Source organism: Notolabrus celidotus, chromosome 8 (genome assembly GCF_009762535.1).
Source record: "Notolabrus celidotus isolate fNotCel1 chromosome 8, fNotCel1.pri, whole genome shotgun sequence".
Lineage (NCBI taxonomy): Eukaryota > Metazoa > Chordata > Actinopteri > Labriformes > Labridae > Notolabrus > Notolabrus celidotus.
In genome coordinates this window covers 25,182,630-25,195,137 of record NC_048279.1, presented here as the reverse complement: position 1 = coordinate 25,195,137, position 12,508 = coordinate 25,182,630, and the positions used below count along the sequence as shown (strand labels likewise).

Below are 12,508 nucleotides of genomic sequence, written 5' to 3'. Positions count from 1 at the left end.
AATATTCTGCACCACACACAAACATAACCCCAAAACAGTACATGTACAAACACAGGCACACAAGCGTGCACATACAAACGTGGGAGACATAACAATATCGATACACAAACACACACTCGCTCACATTTTTCAGGCATATCAGGTATCAATAATTTGTCGCACTTAAGCCCTTTAGCTCAATATGCACAAGAAATGCACCGTATTATTAAAAAGAGTGATAAGAGGCTCAGTGAGGAGATTCAGAAACACTTTTAACACCCACTGAGTGTGTAGCTGTGTACATGCATGCTGTTGGTGTGTGTGCAAGTGTTAACTTGCATTAGGATACGAAAAAGTCTTCTGGGTTTTTTCCAAGTTGCTACAGCTCTCTAAAAAATCAATAGGGCATGGCTCAAGCACTGACCTACAAACATTAAGGTTCCAGGGCCTAAATTCTCCTTTATTCAAGCAGCAGATCATGTGAAGCTCAAAAACTGGGCACATTAGTCTCCAAATTCTTGAGCCCTTGTGTTTTAGGCTTTTTATTACCCCACCATAAACACTACAACCCTCTTTTACCTGACAACACTTCACGTAATAGAAAGATCAACTTCATACTTTTCTGAACTCTTTTATATGCTTATAATAGACTGTCTCAACACTTAACTGTGATATAAGTGATTATACACCTACATCATAACTTAAAGCATTTAAGCGAAGCCACCACAGTGATGAAAATCAGGTTTTTAACACCTATAATCTCAGTTTCTCACTTTGAGAATGTACACACATTCAGGTGCAGACCACTGTGAGGTTCACAGTCTATCAAAATTGGAACACGTCAAACATCGCCCTTCACAGATGCTTTATCCAGGGAAAGAAGCATCAGAACCAAAGTTCAAATTCTTGCCAGATGACACTGAAAAACTCACTTCATACAAATGCATCTAGTAAGTAAGCGAACCATTTAAATAACTCAGCTGAATAGAGAAGACTTGAAGATGGATTTTGATTCATTGATATTATTTTCTTTTTGACACTCTGGCATTTAAAAATCCATCATGGTCTTCTCTGTTGAAAAGGTGTACAAAGGTCCGGCTACTTGGCTCTATTTATGAAGACTTTGAGTGAGTGGCTTTTGGAGTTTTACTTTCACTTAGCCGAGAAGCAGACTTTGCTTTTGATTTTATCCTCTCTTCACTGACAGTGACTGCTGTACCCCTGGGGTCAAGCGATGATAAGGAATCCAGCTCATCCTGACTGAATTTCTCTATCCTTGTAGACACCTTTCAGCTACCATTTGAAACACTGATGATGGTATTCTGCAGGTCGACTTTCAGTGGGATTAAAGCCAGGGGACTTTGCTGACGATGCCTGTTGGCCTGCCCTCCCCTTGTCCACATCTGGGGCACAGCCAGGAGGACGCACATGCCTGGTGTGTTTGTGTGTGTGTGTGTGTGTGTGTGTGTGTGTGTGTGTGTGTGGGTCAGGCTAGAGTTAAAAGTGTGAAAGAGAAAGGAGAAGGTGTGGGGCATTTTGGTGAGGTGAAAACAGTAACCCTTTGCTGTAAGGGGAGTAAGGATCAAGGTTGAAATATCATAAACATGTTCACATTGAAGTGACTTTTACCTTGACATTGGCAGGATTTAATTGGTTGAAGGTTAAAAAAAAGTGGGCAATGTGAGAGACATTTTTGTTTCCTATTGCCGCTTTCAAACTGCAAGGTCAAGGCGAGACTTTTACACCGCTGTAATGTCTCGCCTTCAGCGTAAATGTCATAGAGGTGTAAAGGTTGGACAAAGTCATTTCGTTGCTGAGCCTACATGGGGATAGTCATAGAGGCGTAGCAGGGACAAGGCAGAATCAGTGAAAAAGATTGTAACTGGCTGGACAGAATTGGTTGTGTGACGTCTAATGATGCCATCATCATCATCATCATTGACTGACACTTGCCTTGAGTACATGTGTCTCCTTTCTTGGTCATTGGAGGCTTTAGGATGGGTGTAGTGGCCAATTCTGGACCCATATTCTTTAGCAGTGCAAATATCTCGATGGAGAATGCCTGCACATTATATTTTTTAATGGTTGGAAGCTCATGTGCCTGCAGCCACCACACGGTACTTGGCAGAGGTACTTGCCAAGTTCCAATGGCATTAGTCTACGATGGCTGGAGATCACCCTCTGCAGCAGCCTTCATCTGCTTTTGTTGGAATTGGGACTGTCATCATCCCCTTGCGATTGGGATCGAACTTTGTCCTTAACCGCCCAGATAAAGGAACTTGACCTTACCTCCATTAGTGACCCTACAGATGCATGGCTTCAGACGGCATTGCTCCTGGGCTCATTTGCACACTCAAGCTTCTCAACCACGACATAGTGGACTCCAAGAAGAAGGTCTGGTGATGTCTTATTCGACCAACAACTAAAGTAGAACATCACTCAAGTCTGCCGTAGTTCGTGCCATGTTGATCAAAATGCCGAGCTTTGCTTGAGATTGCGAAATCTGTATGATGAGACAAAGTACAATGGGCTGGTCATCTGCCACCATTACTTGGAAGTTGATGCTCATTGAGGGAGTCTCCATAGATGATGACACCACTAGATGATGACGCCACTCTGTTACATGCCACTGCATCTGCCTCCCATTGGGTACCATAACGCTGTAACTCCTTGAAAGTCATACACTAGGACACTAATACTCTGCTGTGGAAACTGATGTAAAAGCACAAATATGCTTCATTGAAGAATGGCTTATGACAAATCAGTTGCATTACAACAGTAAGGAATTTCTTTGTTGAACGTATGTAATAATAATAATACTTTGGTGTGAAACGTTCTGATGTATTACTTGTATTTTCTACAGAGCTGTCCTTATGGGGCTGAGAGAATGCATTTTACATCTTTTATTCTTATTGAATATGTTTGTCTGAAGTCATGTTAAGGCTCTGCCTGTAAACACAGAGGCATCCTTTATTCATTATTGCACAGATAATTCCAGACAAAAACAGGGAGGCATAGCTGTTCCTCTGTGTTTTGTTTAAAAGTTTAAAGCCCATTTATAAGAACATGGCCTTTCTTTAATAAAAAATATATTCCTTTATAAATTCTAGTTCTGAATAAATAAATCTCATCTATTCAAACTCATGGTTGAGCTGCCCCATATTTTTTTTATATGCAACCTTTTAATATATTTTGTATACACACACACAGGCTCAGCACACATGAATACAGAAGCAGTATACCCTTGCTGTAATTGATTTACTTTTACAAACTATTGTGGGCATTTTTGTGTTGAAATAAAAAGGAATGGGATAGCAGAATATAATCCTCAGGTTTTGTGGTTGCTGTTGTCATTTGGTTTGCTTCCCCCAGACCTTGGGGATCAACACACACATACAAACACACACACACACACACACACACACACACACACACACACACACACACACACACACACACACACACACACACACACACACACATACAAAAACACCATGGCGCCTTGGCCACTGCCCAGTGTTTCTTACAAAGTGAACCCTGCAGAGTTATTTTCATGCTGCTTCCAGCCTAATGCCTCATTGTGTCTGTTTTGTGTTTACTTCTCAGTCCGCCTCGCTGTTGCCGGAGCTTGTTTAGACCGGACCCATGATATAATGCCACCAACCTCATCATTGGAGGAACGTTGGAGGCCTAATTGTGTCTCTGTTATCAGCAAGTTGCTGTTGCACGCCGTCTGTGATTTATTTCTGACCAAAAAGGGCAGAAGATGGAGGAAGAAAATAAATACAACAGAAAAAAAAAAGAAAAGGCGAGCCCCAAGTGTGTGCAGTCATATTCACTTTTTTGTGGCTGTCACCTAGGGTTCAAAAACACCTTGCTGTGGACAGAGTGAGAGACAGCGACAGACAGATAGGAAGAAAGAAAAAAAAAGACTGGGGAAGAGAAAAGGGTGAAATGCTTGGCCACATGGTCTGGTGGGAAATCCCCCACTGAGCTGGGAGCCCTGCGCCCTGGTGGCGAGATGAAATGTCTTATCAGCCGGCGGCAGGACTCTGTCCTTTAAGTAGGGCTTGGGAAAACTCATTGTCAAGCCAGGCAGCATCTCAACTGATCCGTGTTCCATTTGACCTTTACCACTGCTGCCACCGACACATGCCAAACTTTAGATTGTGTTAAATGCAACATTCCTCATTTATATAACACCTCTCAGTTTGTCATTGTTGCGTACAATCCTTATTTCCTGGCACAGTGGTGTTGACAGGATTGCTCATAGGTCATGTGTGTATAATATGGGAAATGGTGAGACGTGTGACATTTGCAGCTACCTGTCTGCAGACTGTCTTTTACCCATTCTTGTGGCATCTTTCCCCCTCAACTAATCTAGCAGCCTCTAATGAGCAGGAAATTAAGCTGTAACGTGGCTATCATACAGCATGATATGCACTAATTGCACAGATTGTATCTGTTTTATTTTTACAGAGAGCAGTAGGGTGCTCTAGTAATTTTCATTAATTACCCACAAAGAAAGAGTAATTAGATTTTTCATTATTCCATAACTTTTTGTCTGCACACTTTTTTTGTGCGAGTGTGGAGGCTGCTGGGGTTTGTGTCTGGGTGTGATGTTTTTTTCTCTACCTCCCAGGAACATGTTGTATAGACACATTATTTGAAATGTTATATTTTTACTTTGGTATTCCCTCTAGTTCTGCCCTGCAAGGCCGCAGTTCTGTCAACACTATCACAATCTCAACATCAAAATGTTTTCCTACATACACTCTTCCTCCACATATAGTTATTTCTGTTCGTCCAACCTGCAGGGTAATGGTCACATGTTCACCTGTCTGTCGCCTTAAGTTCCAGGGCAAGAAGAAGGAGTTATGTGAATTCAAAAGCCTTTTCAGTGCTTGGTTTAAATAGCACTGTTACACATCTGTTTTGCCTTGTCCATTATGGGAAATGCACTTTAAAAGATGTGCAAAATAGTGGGGTGAAGTTGTTCTGCTGCTGATCCAGAACTGGAGGTAGTTGGCTGTATGACCTTGTTCATTCTATGCAATTGCATGAATGCTGGGGTGGAACGCCAACTACCACTCTACAAGAGAATCATTTACAATGCACAACCAGAGGTCACCAAGTACGTGCTCACATGGAATGGTTTGATTTTCAAGCACGACCTGACCGGCACGGTCTGCACATTAAAAATCAAGACGGAGCTTTGAGAATTGTCAGTAGAGTTCCTTTTGAAAACACCCACACATGGAAGATGAAGTCAGAGAATACAACTTAATAAAATAAAGAGTATTTATCACCTTTCAGTAGGGGTGTAACAGTGTCATGGATTGAGGGTCATGGTATAACTTTTCTATTTCTTGCTAAGCCATGATTCTAACTGTGCAATTTAAGGCCATGAAAGGCCCAATGCCACTCCATACTTCTGAATAAGAGAGCTCTCTATTCAACAAAGGCCTTATTCAACAAAAATGAGGTTATTTTAAATTGACTAGTTCTTTGCATTAAATCATGAAAAAGCATACTCTTAACAGAATAGGTAGATAACTTGACTCAAATCAGGAATAACTTAACTTCAAGCCAACTTTTGTGCATGTGTGTGTCAGTTCTCCACCTATGTGCACTGCTGGTCATGTGAAGAGTTCCTGTTCTCATATTGTTATCTTTCAGCAAATTAAAAGAAGTTCAAATAGCTCTCCGCTCAAGTTTTGAGACTTGTACCATGAGTAGTTATTGTTCCTGCTCTCACTGCGACTGCAGTTTTTTGCAAGACTGTGTAGAGTTGCTTTGTCTCTGACTTGCTAAGAGGAAGAGAGGGCCAACACGGTGCAGTGTATGTTGACGTCAGTGAAGCTCTCTGATTATTTTTCTCATCCATAAACGTCTGCATGGGGTCTAAGGAAAACTTTTTTAACACCGACTGTGAAGGGGTCATGTTGCTGCCACTGGTGTTTCAGGTGTTTTTCTGAGTGAGCTTATAATGACAATCAGCCCTCCTGGTGCAGCAAAGTGCAGTTATTCCTCATGTTTTTAATTGTTTTGCTAATCGAACTCTGACGCCTGCGCCCCTGCCTACCCCCGCTCACTCCCAAACTTAGAGCGTGTGTGGGCGGGGCTAACACACAGACAGTAAGACGCGGTAAAAGCAAGTTGCAGCTATGATGAAACATTTCCATCAATTAGTAGATCACACATGGTCTGAACGCATCTTAGACCAACCGTTGCACCACTACCTCTCTGACCTGCCAACAAAAACTTAAAATGTCACAGGTGGTCATGATTTGACTGATTGGTGTATATCTATGTGTATATCAGTAGTACACCAGAATACCATTTTGTGCAGGTGCCATCCAAAAAAAGATGCACCTACATTGGGGAATGGGCTCGTGGCTCTGCTTCTACTATGTGAGAGTATTCTGTCCCTTGACTCAAATTTCTAACATGCCAGAAATGTAACCATCCGTTCATTTGAGAGTAGCTGGTCGGGCAGTCTACTGCAGAGCAGACAATGCATGATGAATCCAAAAGTTATCCTGACTTCATTATCAGTGAAGTGACTCAAAATTGGGTCAGAATCAGCTCCAGTTCACACAGAGTATGTCCGGCTTTAGTTCATATGTCGCTTGTGGAACCTCATTTGCCTCTGCCATGTCATAACGCAACGTATAATCACAACTATAAATATGTGCCACATTACAGGGTCCATATTGAAGAAAAAGGAGTAGTGATGTGGGATATTAATGTAAAAGGGCCATTGGTTGTGGACAGACCTGTTTGATTTAGAGCAGTAAAAGAGGCAGGGTTTTGCTGTTCCCTTTCCTTCAAAGTAAGAGGAAAGTCAGGTCACATAATTAAACCAGCCAATAGATAGAGTTTCACAGTTCTATTCTAGTCATGCTTGTTTTTCCATTCCTTAAAAATAGGACTTCAGAATTAGCTGATAGAAACATCTGTGCCCTCATTCAAATGGCATGCAGCGCTGTAACGAGCCACATCATTCAAAGTGACTGCACTTTGTGTCCGGATTTTGGGACTCAGTAAGGTTAGAGTACACCCAAACACAAAGCTTGGGATAACTTTCTTACCAATCATCTCCCCAAAAATCATGCTAAATTCAAGCTGTGATGAATTACAAAGACACCAGTGCATTACTGTTCTCCTGTTCCTCAGACACTTTCTAATTGCACCTCTTCATCACTGTGCACCGTGAGAGGTAGGAGAGTTAGGAATATATTGTTTAGTTGATGGCGTATGTGCAACATTTGTCTCAGGGACTGAGAGCGAGAGAGAGAGAGAGAGGTTGCCGGGCAGGCTGAATAGAAGAAGCTGGTGACAATCAGGTTTCTCTCCGCTCTAGCTTCCAGGCCAGACACGCTGCAGCCATGCGCTTTTCCAGTAAGCTGACAAAGAAGCTGAATAATGTATCTATCAGTCTGCCTGAGTGCGCCGAGCACCGGGCACTGAGTCTGCTGCCAGCTTGTTATAGGCTCATTACAGGTGAAGATGACATGTGGAGGTGCAGCCGCCTTGGCATTGTCTCCCTGCCCTGCCCTCGATAGAAAGGCACAGCACTCTGTCACTCCCCCTCTCGGCACAGAGAGAAGGCAGACAGAGGTGATGGAGAGAGGGAAGGGAATGAGCCTCAATGCTCCCCTAACCCCCCAAAATGAAATTGACAGGCCCGCTGAAGTAATTGCTCCCAGCACTATTTTCTTTGGCAGGAAATACTGTTATCGACAAATAGGGGATTCAATAAGCGGCAGGAGATGAGGCTCGAGGCAGTGGTCAAAAGGCGGTGTCTGTCCTCTATAGCTGAGGTTACAGTGTCTCCTGATGTTCTATCTCTGCGCCCTGCCTTTTCTCGCCCATATTCTTTCTCTCTCTTTGTATCCAAACCCTACTTCTTATATCTCCCATATATTTACTCTGCTTCTTTTTTACACCTTCCTCCCTCACAATATCTCTCCCTCATCCCTCCAACTTTACTTTCTCAAGGGGCTTTTTTGACCATTTTCTTCTGTTGACCATTTTTTGCAAGCCTGAAGGGGAAAACTCTATCACCCAGTACCCGACAGGTAATACCCTCCGCCCCCGCCTCCTCCCTCCCTTCCCCACCCCTCCTCTAATCTTCAGATTGTTTCTCTGCTGCCAGTGTGGTGCTGTAATGTTGATATTATCCCAAAGGATTTCATTGATTTGGGGCAGGGTCATGAAAAAGCAGTTTATGGTCAGTGTCTTTGGTTTCCAGAGGTCAGAGCATGCGGTGAAACCAGAGCTCTAGCTTTTCTGGACATAGTGGTGTGCCTGCTGGGAACTACTGAGAGGGAAGAAGATAAATAAAAAGTGCCTGATGTGTTTTCCTCTCACTGCTTTCTGTATTGTGGAGGAAGTAATGTTCTGGAAATGTAGATGCTGAATGATCTATTCCTAAAAATGGAAACACATTAGATAGCGTGCTGGGTTAGAATTTTGGAGTGTTTCATTTATTCTCTCTTCATATTCGGGACATCATTTATGTAATGTTATTTAGAGAAGAGATTTGGATGCCATTTTCCTTCTTGAATCTGCACTACTAAGACTTGAGTACTGATAAAGAAGGACCAAGTACCCAATTCAATACTATAGTCATTAAAAATGTTGGTATTGTATTGTTGTTTTTTATTGTCACATGAGAACATATCTGAAAATAGTTGGATTCTTGTGGTTCAGTGGTAACGGTATCAACTTTTTTAAATGGACTTGTATATTTGCCCATACCCAATACCCCAGACCTAATACTCAATACCTGATAACCCCATACCTAATACCTGATAAACCATACCCCACACCTAATACCTAGTATGCCATACCTAATACCTGGTACCCAAGATAACTGATATTCCATACCCCATACTCTATGCCCTAAACCCCTTACCATATACCTGATACCCCTGACCCGATACCCCATACCCCATACCATATATCTGACACCCCATACCATATACCTGATACCCCATACCTTATACATTACCTGTTACCCAAGACCCAGTACCTGATACCATATTCCCATTACCACATATCTGATACCTCTTACCCTATATCTGATACTCCATACCAATACCTGATACCCCATACCCCACTTAATACCCTTACCCCTTACCCTTTACCCCATACGTTATACCTAATACCTGATACCCCATACCTCATACCCCATATATGATACCTGAGCCCCCCTACCCCATACCTTAAACCCCAATATTCTATACCTATCCCCCACTCCTCCTACCTTATGCCCATACCCCAAAATACGAGATACCCATTACTGGATACAAAATACATGATACCCTATGCCCAATGCCCCATACTTATTACCTGCCACTGATTACCCATTATCCTTTATTTCCCAAAAGTGCCAATTTGTATTGTTGGAAATCATAATTTTTCATTAATTTGAGCTTTAACCTACTCAGTATATTTTATGAGGCTCTGAAGCCCCTTAAGATGAGCCTCTGCCAGATGGCAGGTGATTGGTCTTCACACTTGTATGAAACCCACCACTGTGGCTTTAATACATCTCACCTGCCATTATTTTTCAACCCTTTTCCAGCTCAGTGCTGACAGATCCTTTCTCCACTGTCTACCCAGCTTGGTTGTTTTAGCATTTGTTATTCATCTATACCGATTCACTGTGGACAGCAGTGTGTTTTCAAAACCCTCAGCAGTCTCTTCAGCCGGAGTTTGACTGCTGTGATGAGTGCAACAATCAACAATGATATTTTCAGGGAGAAACAGCATATTACACTGCCCTCCGATCAGTGTTCAGCCTTTGAATGTATACTGTAATAAATAATTTCCTCCTATTGTTTGTGCAATAAAAAAAACAAAAACAACCCCCCCCCCCAAACTTGTATATACCACCATATATTTGTATTGCTCCATCCCTTCATGGTCGGATAACACACACAGTTTAAATCAGCTTTTTAGCTGAATCTGTTCCCAATAAGTTGGTACAGGTCCAGGTAATATTGGCCTTATTGGATAATGAAGACCCTAGTTTCAGTCTCCTATATATGAAAGGATCTCCCTCAGGGATCTATGAGCCCATTTCCTTAAAGTGTTTTAAATAATGAGCATGGTAAGAGACATCTGTGCAGCTGCTTAATGATCCAGATACAGTTTGATAGTAGTTCACATATGACCAGGGGCTTTCATGAACTTTTCTTCCACAACATGCATTGTTTTGTAATTGACATATTGACTCTGAATCACACTATTGAATAATTATTCATCATGTTTGGCACTCAGCATATCACTCCTTTCCTTCTACTTTTTACTGTAAAGAGAGGTTTGTTACATTAAATCTCCAGCTTTGGTTCCGGCCTTGTGGTAGGGAAGTACTGGCCTTGACTCACTGCATAAAGCAATGTTACGTTTCATATTGTTGGCTTTATTTTATTACTAAAACCCTATTACTGTAACATAATTAGTCTGGACGGAAGTGCATTAACACAGTCTTTATCTATTTTATCAGTCAATTTAAATGGAGTTGTGTTCATGGAACAATTTTAAGTTTGCCTGAAATGCTAATGTTTTTCCGCTGCCCTTGGGCATGTAATAAAAAGCCAACCCAAAAGCAGATCCAGATAACTGGTGAGTCCAAACAACAATGTCGTCATGCCCTGATCGGCTGATTATCCCATCGTGATCACAACTCAGATAATTGTCATACATCTTTTCTAAGACTTTTCCATAGTAACTCTTTGAGGCAAACCTTTTTGGCACACAAACTATTCAAGAGCCTCTTGTACAGGATTATGTGCTGTGACTGAAAATGCTAATTACTTGACCTCTGTACTTATTAGAGTTAATAAAGTAGGTTTTGGCTCCACAGTTGAAGGTCTAGAGAAAAAAAAAGATCAGTGTTTTGTTAGATCCAGGGACACAGTCACAGTTCATTGAATACAAAGGATGTAATTCCTAGGTAGATGTTTCAAAAGTGAGCCAGAACAAATAGCACAACATTTTCTTTGAGCACTGATTTTTAAGAGTCTGTTCAAAAATAAGCTCTGCCACTCAGGGATTCAGAGCACAACGATATTTTTCAGGTACTTGTACAAGCAGTGAAATATAATTGTAAAGGCTGTAGCTGCTAAAAAGAAAGTTCTACATCACCGTCTTAGTTGAAACCTGCATATTCAATTCTCACATTTCACCTCTGGGGTTTTTGTCAGTGTCTGGAGTATTTATTTTCTCTATCTTCTCTTTTTTGTCTAATTGTGCTTTCCACAAACGGTATTATCTGTTTCATTTCATGTTTGAGTGTAGCAGTTAATAGTCAATACCAAAAAAAAAAAGGCTGTAAAAATTGTGTTAGGCAGACATCTGCAACAAAGACTCTCGTGGTAGCTAATAGTTGAAAACATAGATAGTAATGAGGCGGATTCTTCTCTCTCCCAAAGGCTTAATAACTACCTTCAGTCAGATAAAAGCTAAGACAGTCACTCCCACTCATTCACCCACCGGTATTTGAAAAAAGAGATGAATGGCCTAAGTGTTTGTGTAGATCAAGTAGAGAAAGAGGGAAAATAGCACCGAAAATTGATTTCTCACAAAAAAATCAAACTGCAGTTTTGAGAACTAGACAATTATCTGAAAGTACACTCTCAGGTTTCAGATTTGCTTTGAGATTTTACTATTTTCTTTGCCAGTGTCAGTGCTGGTATCACAAAAGCAGACGAGATAAAAAATGTCTAAAGCCATGCCAGAAAATAACTGAAAAAAAGAAACAAATTGTTTCGTCTGGGCAAAAGAATAAGAATGGTGAAATTCAATCTCACTCTGGGAATAATAGATCCTTGTTTACACTTCTTTTGGTGTTACTTGAGAACAAGGCATTGTGTGCTTACATTTCCACTCTGAATAATTAAAGTAATCTCAACACTGTTTTTTTCAGGACTGCTTCTACCTGGCTTTGGCAGATATAACCCCTATCAGCCTCTATCAAACAAATACTTTTTTATCATTATGAAAACCAGTCACACAATGAGCTTTGTTTACACGTACAGCACAGCATTATTGGCAGCTTGCTGTTGTCACACTGCTTCTGCTTTTTCCAACACACAAAAAGCCGGTTCTTTCATGTTCACTGTACATTGCAACGGAGCAGCAGGCCTCTCTTTTCTCCAGATAAATGAGCTGGCTTATTACTTCCCAAACTGCCTATTAGCACAGCACACTTTGTGGGGAACCAAACAGTCTGGGATGAACACAGTGACAATGACTTGGCCCAGGAGTCTGGTTCGGGCATATGTGATGCTGCGTCTGTAGTGTGTTTTTACATGTTGTCTTGTATCTTTTACCTAACCCTCACCTGGAATCTTGCTCATTCTGACAACGAAACCTAAAAATGACTAATTTAACACAGCTTTGTTGCTGGATACAGAAAGCAAAGTGGAATGTATTAATTTACAATCAAAGCCTCTTTATTTCCTCAAAAGTGTCTGTACTGTGGAAACAATGTCAGGCCTGCAATAGATCAATC

At 41.4% G+C, this 12,508-nt stretch overlaps 1 protein-coding gene across 1 annotated transcript in view; it reads left to right on the top strand.

Annotated features, from left to right (window-relative positions):
* Positions 1–12,508, top strand: part of diaph2 (diaphanous-related formin 2) — a 376,472-nt gene that overhangs the window by 105,965 nt on the left and 257,999 nt on the right. The window lies entirely within an intron of this gene.